This window comes from Podarcis raffonei, chromosome 3, assembly GCF_027172205.1.
Source record: "Podarcis raffonei isolate rPodRaf1 chromosome 3, rPodRaf1.pri, whole genome shotgun sequence".
NCBI classification, from domain to species: domain Eukaryota; kingdom Metazoa; phylum Chordata; class Lepidosauria; order Squamata; family Lacertidae; genus Podarcis; species Podarcis raffonei.
In genome coordinates, this window is record NC_070604.1 from 9,883,612 (window position 1) to 9,889,611 (window position 6,000).

The window sequence follows — 6,000 nt, forward strand, 5'->3', positions numbered from 1 at the left end:
TTTTTGTACCATATCTCCTCTTATCCTCCCTGTTAGTACGGCAATATGGAAGTATTCCATCATTTTAGATAGCTAGTCTGTTTTAGTTGGGACGCTGCTGCTTTTCAAATTTTTGGCAATCAATAGCCTTGCTGCCGTAGTTGCATACATAAATATTGGTCTGACCGTTCTTTTTATTTCCTCTGACATGATACCTAGGGGAAAGGATTCTGGTTTTATTTCAAATGAAAATCTAAACATCTTTTTCAGTTCTTTATAGCTATTTTCCCAGAATCCCTCTATCTCTTTGCACTCCCACCACATATGTAGAAAGGTTCCTGCCTTGTTAATTGTATTTCACTATTAATATACTTCTTCTTAATTTTATTTCAGTTCAACAACTACTTTGATAAAATACATATTTTGTTATGTGCAAATGGCTTTAGATACTTATTGTTGTTGTTTAGTCGTGTCCAACTCTTCATGACCCCATGGACCAGAGTACGCCAGGCACTCCTGTCTTCAGATACCTATTAGGTCCATAAATTATATAGCATATATTAAACAACAACAAATAAACAAAAAAAGCGACAATTCGTTGTTTACAAAGGACAGCTGGACATATAAAGGGCCCCATTACCTTCAATAGCTTAGGGCCTCATCAAACCTAAATCCAGCCCTGGACCAAACCCAATGGTATGATCGATGCAGGATAGCTGTGTAATAATTTTTTTAAGGTCTTATATATAATAAATGTTCATAAATGTACCAAGCAAATACGTACATAAATATATAAACCATATGTCCAAAGAAGCACAGGAAGACAATCCTGAAATCATTTTGACTCCCAAACTGACCAAGTGTTTCTCTGCAAGGAGGAATTGTCTCAGGAATTAAGTAATTACCATCTCAAAGGAATGGCCAGACTACCAAAAAAGGGAATCAGATAAGGCATTATCAGATAACCTGGCAGATAGGAAAAACAACAACATTCAAATCTCTGCTGTAGACCGCCTTTTCTGTGATGTAGGTATGATGTTTGGGGGGGGGGGTCTTGGGCTACACCCCTTCTATGATGTATGTATGATGTATGGAGGAGTAGTCTTTTGCTCCAGGGCAGGGAATTTCAAAATGTCTATGTAAGGGTGGGCACACCTTTGTTCTGGGTCTTCCTCTTGCCTGTGGAGGGAGCACCCTGTTGCAACAGCTTTAATAAAGATCAGACTTACTAGCTGCTTTGCTTCTCAATATTCTCTGGTTGGCCGCTGTTATTTTCTCCTACCGATGGAGAACCTACAAAGGACTCTACAAGGGCTCTTGTCTACCCCATAAGGGAATAAGGGCAGATTTTGTTTACAACAGCTGGCAAAACCCGAAATGGCAACCAGTTACAACCAGTGTTAGAACCTGAGATATGAAAGCTAAGAGCTGAATGGCACCACAAACCTAGGTTATGGGTGCAACAATGGAATGTGTAGGCGCGCTTTTTATATATAACAAGAATACAAAGCTGAAAATGAACTGCAGTTAAAATATTATGTTCATTTTTCACATGGTCTAGTCCTTCCCTTGCCCAGCTCCCAAATATTCTTAAGAGGTCTCTCCTCCAGTCTTCAGAGATAGCTGGAAGTGGGGAGGCGGAAAAAGGTTGTCCTTTCCTTCTACCATGCAGTTTTAAGTGAAATGCTCTTTCAGGTAGTTGAATCTCAAACCGTCAGGGCTTCTTACATCAGGATTAACACCTTAATTCGGACCCTGCTGCAGAAGCTTTAAGGCTGGTTTTTCATATGCATGGGCCACAGTTGTACCATCACCTGTGCAGCCACATTTCATACTAGCTGACATTATTAATTATTATTATTATTATTACTTATTAATTATTATGATTAATTCCTTGAGGAATTAATTTCTGTTTGTTTTAACTACAGTAATCCTGTCTTTTAGTTTACCGGTTTTTATTGCAGGGGATTTTTCTCTTTAGTATCTTGTAAGTGGCATTAATTTTTAGATGACAAATCAGTGTACAGTATAAATAATGCATACATATCTTTTTCTCAAGTTATCTCATTCCCCGCCCCCATGCTTGGTGAATAATGAGCTTATGATAGACAGATGTTGCTTCCCTATATTGCATCAGTGATCTACTGCTCTCCAAGACCTTAAGTAGAAGGACCTTCCTAGCCTGTTTTAACTAGAAACCCAAGGACTAAACTTGTGACCTTCTGCACACAAAGCATGTTCTCTGCCAATGAGCAAAACAAATAAATTGGCTGACTTGTCACGTCACACATCCACTCAATTGAACTGAACTGTGCAAGGAGGAATTCATATACACTTTGTATGGTTGTCCTGGGGGAGTGGTACTCCCCCCCTCCGAATGCCCTGTGCTCCATGGGTTCTGGGGTGGAGTACACTCAAGACATGACACCAGCTAAGGCCGAGACAGGTAATGTGCAGCAAATCCAAATTCATTGAAGCTTTGGCCCTTGGTCCAGGCCCAAGTCTCCAACTGCACACTCCTTCCCCTCAAAGCTGTTAGAGCAATAGCAACTCCTCAGCATGTTCTGGCTTGTCTCTCTTCAGTGCCCAGGTCCTCTCCAAGAGCATCTGCCGTAGAGACCAGAAGTTCAGTTCAGCACCACTAAGCCTGGCCAGCTTGTGGAGCCCATGGCACCACTATAGCCTCTTTACAGATAAGAATAATAGTTTATTATTTATACCCCGCCCATCTGGCTGGGCTTCCCCAGCCACTCTGGGCGGCTTCAACAAAATATGAAAATACTGTAATATATCAAACATTAAAAGCTTCCCTAAACAGGGCTGCCTTCAGATGTCTTCTAAAAGTCTTGTAGTTGTTATTCTCTTTGACATCTGGTGGGAGAGCGTTCCACAGGCTGGAGAAGGCCCTACCAAGAAGGCCTTCTGCCTGGTTCCCTGTAACTTGGCTTCTTGCAGTGAGGGAACTGCCAGAAGGCCCTCGGCGCTGGACCTCAGTGTCTGGGTAGAACAGTGGGGGTGGAGACGCTCCTTCAGAAATACTGGACCAAGGCCGTTTAGGGCTTCAAAGATCAGCACCAACACTTTGAATAGTCCTTGGAAACATACTGGGAGCCAATGTAGGTCTTTCAAGACTGGTGTTATGTGGTCTCGGCAGCCGCTCCCAGTCACCAGTCTAGCTGCTGCATTCTGGATTAGTTGTAGTTTCTGGGTCACCTTCAAAGGTAGCCCCACGTAGAGTGCATTACAGTAGTCGAAGCGGGAGATAACCAGAGCATGCACCACTCTGGCAAGACAGTCTGCGGGCAGATAGGGTCTCAGCCTGTGTACTAGATGGAGCTGGTAAACAGCTGCCCTGGACACAGAATCGACCTGCGCCTCCATGGACAGCTGTGAGTCCAAAATGAGTCCCAGGTTGCGCACCTGGTCCTTCAGGGGCACAGTTACCCCATTCAGGACCACGGAGTCCTCCACACCCACCCGCCTCCTGTTCCCCCAAAACAGTACTTCTGTCTTGTCAGGATTCAACCTCAATCTGTTAGCCGCCATCCATCCTCCAACCGCCTCCAGACAATCACACAGGATCTTCACCGCCTTCTGATTTGAAAGAGAGGTAGACGGTTGGTGAGGCAGGAGGCCAATGGAAGGTGTGGTTGAAGCAAACCAATCCCATTTTTGTCTTTGTCTTCCTGCCTGCTGTGTTTACAAGGACCAAAATGAGATTAAGAAGGAGGAAGCTGGGCTGGTTTTGTGTAAGAAAGGAGACGGATGGAGGCTGGCTGAGGGAGACTGAGGTTGGTGGGGCAGTGCCTCATTTGCCCATATGGACTAGCCTCCACTGCCCGTTTCTGAGAGCTATGGGACTGGGGGTGAGGTATAGGTCTAGCAGTCTTCTTGCTGTTTCCTCTTTAGGATAGCCCAGGACCCCACCCAGTGGCTAAGTTCCCAAACCCTCCAAGTGTCCCTATTTTCCAAGAACAGTCCTGGATTTACAGAAGCCGTCCTAGTTTCTGATTTGATTCAGAATGTCCCACTTTTCCTTAGGATGTCCCTATTTTCACTGGAGAAATGTTGGAGGGTATGGTAGGATGTCCCTATTTTCATTGGAGGGTATGGACTTATGCGATCCCTGAGCCATGGAGATAAGTAACTGAAGGCCGCCCTGTATAGGGAAGGTTTTTTATGTTTAATTATGTTTTTATGCACGTTGGAAGCCGCACAGAGTGGCTGGGACAACCCAGTCAGATGGGTGGGCCATAACAACAACAGTGCCACCCCAAGTTTCATCGGAGGGAAAACGTTGGAAAGTATTAGTTCCTCAGTATCCTTTTGCCAAGAGATTTAAGGTGGCTGATGAGACAATTTTGAGTGCCCCCATACTCTTGTACCACAGTGGAGCCAGGAGAGGATAGTCCTCCTGGCCCAAGGATGGGGAACCTTTTGCCCACGAGATGTTGCTGAACCACAACTCCCATCAACCCTAGTGTTATGTACTGAATTGAATAGGATCCAAAAGGCAGCAGTCTGATTGGTCCTAGAACAATAGGATTCAGAATGCAGCAGTCTGGTTGGTCCTAGAAAAATAGGATTCAGAATACAGCAGTCTGATTGGTCCTAGAACAATAGGATCCAGAATGCAGCAGTCTGATTGGTTCACAGGAGCCACCCAATCCAGCTCCAGGTGGAAGGGAATCTGCAACGTGTTTGGCCTACAGGAGAATCCCGGAATTAGCCAATCATGTGGGGCCCATTGTGTAAATAATGTATATAAGGCAGACATTCTGGGGGAACTTCCATTCCTCCTCACCACTATGAGCTGAATAAAGAGCATGAAATGCACTCTCGACTCCGAGTATATTTCACCTAGCAAGCATGGCCAATGGCCAGGTATGTTGGGAGTTGTAATTCAGCAAAATCTGGAGGGCCAAAGGCTCCCCACACTTCTTCTAGCCTCTGTTCTCCACTTTCTTCCTCCAGTAAGGACTATTTAAACTTATGAACCCCAAGACTCCTTCATTATGGCCTGGTGGTAGCAGTTGTCCCGTCCTTGACCTCCTCTTGGCTGACCTGACTGGCTTGCAACAGCACTGGCTTATACCCTTTCAAGATGGCAGCAGTTACTCTACTCTGAGGACGTCCACACATGCTCAATAACTGTGTTTATGAGCAGGTTTCCTTATTCATAGGGCGTTGCTTGCTTCAGTTTCCTCTTCGTCTGTTAAGTCCCTCAGAAGAAAAGGCCCTTTCATGAGCCATTATTTGCATAAATACAATTAAATTAGGGACGGGGTACCAGGGATGATGGGGATTTGAGTCCCAAAAACACCTGGATGACCACAGGGATACCCCTCCCCCCAAAAAACACCCCCAATCCCTCAAAAGCAATTTGTGGTGCAGGATTCGGTCCTTCTGAGATGGATGCTGCTCACGCATGAAAACCGAAATGCTTTTGCACCAGAGGGGGGCGGCAATGAGCCGTCCCATTTTCATTTCCTTTCTTTCCTTCAGACTGCTCTTGTGAATAATGAGCAGGGCAAGAAAGACAGCTCAATTCAAATCGCTGACAAATGGCATGCATATATTTGGCAGACTGTAATTAAAGCAAAAGCATGCTCAAGGGGGAAGCGATCCCAAAGCTTTGTTTATAACAACTCCCCTTTGTTGTCACTCCACTTACGGAGTCAGGGCTAGAAAAGAATGGATGTCAAATCTTTCAGAAAGCGAGGCTTTAATTCTTGGCTCAGTCACACTAACAGCAAAGATTGCTATCAACAGAGCAGCAGGGGGAAATCCATTTCTATGCTCCTAAGAGGGGCTGTTAAGACAGAAGAAGAAGAAGAAGAAGAAGAAGAAGAAGAAGAAGATGATGATGATATGGGTTATCCTCCCCTTCTGCAAAGAGCTGGACTCAGCCAAGGCTGAATTCCAAATACCAAGCTTCTGATCGTGTTGCTTCATATTTTATATCCTAGAATACAATCTCGAAGAGCAGCCATGATAACCTTTGCTGCAAACACTCTGGGT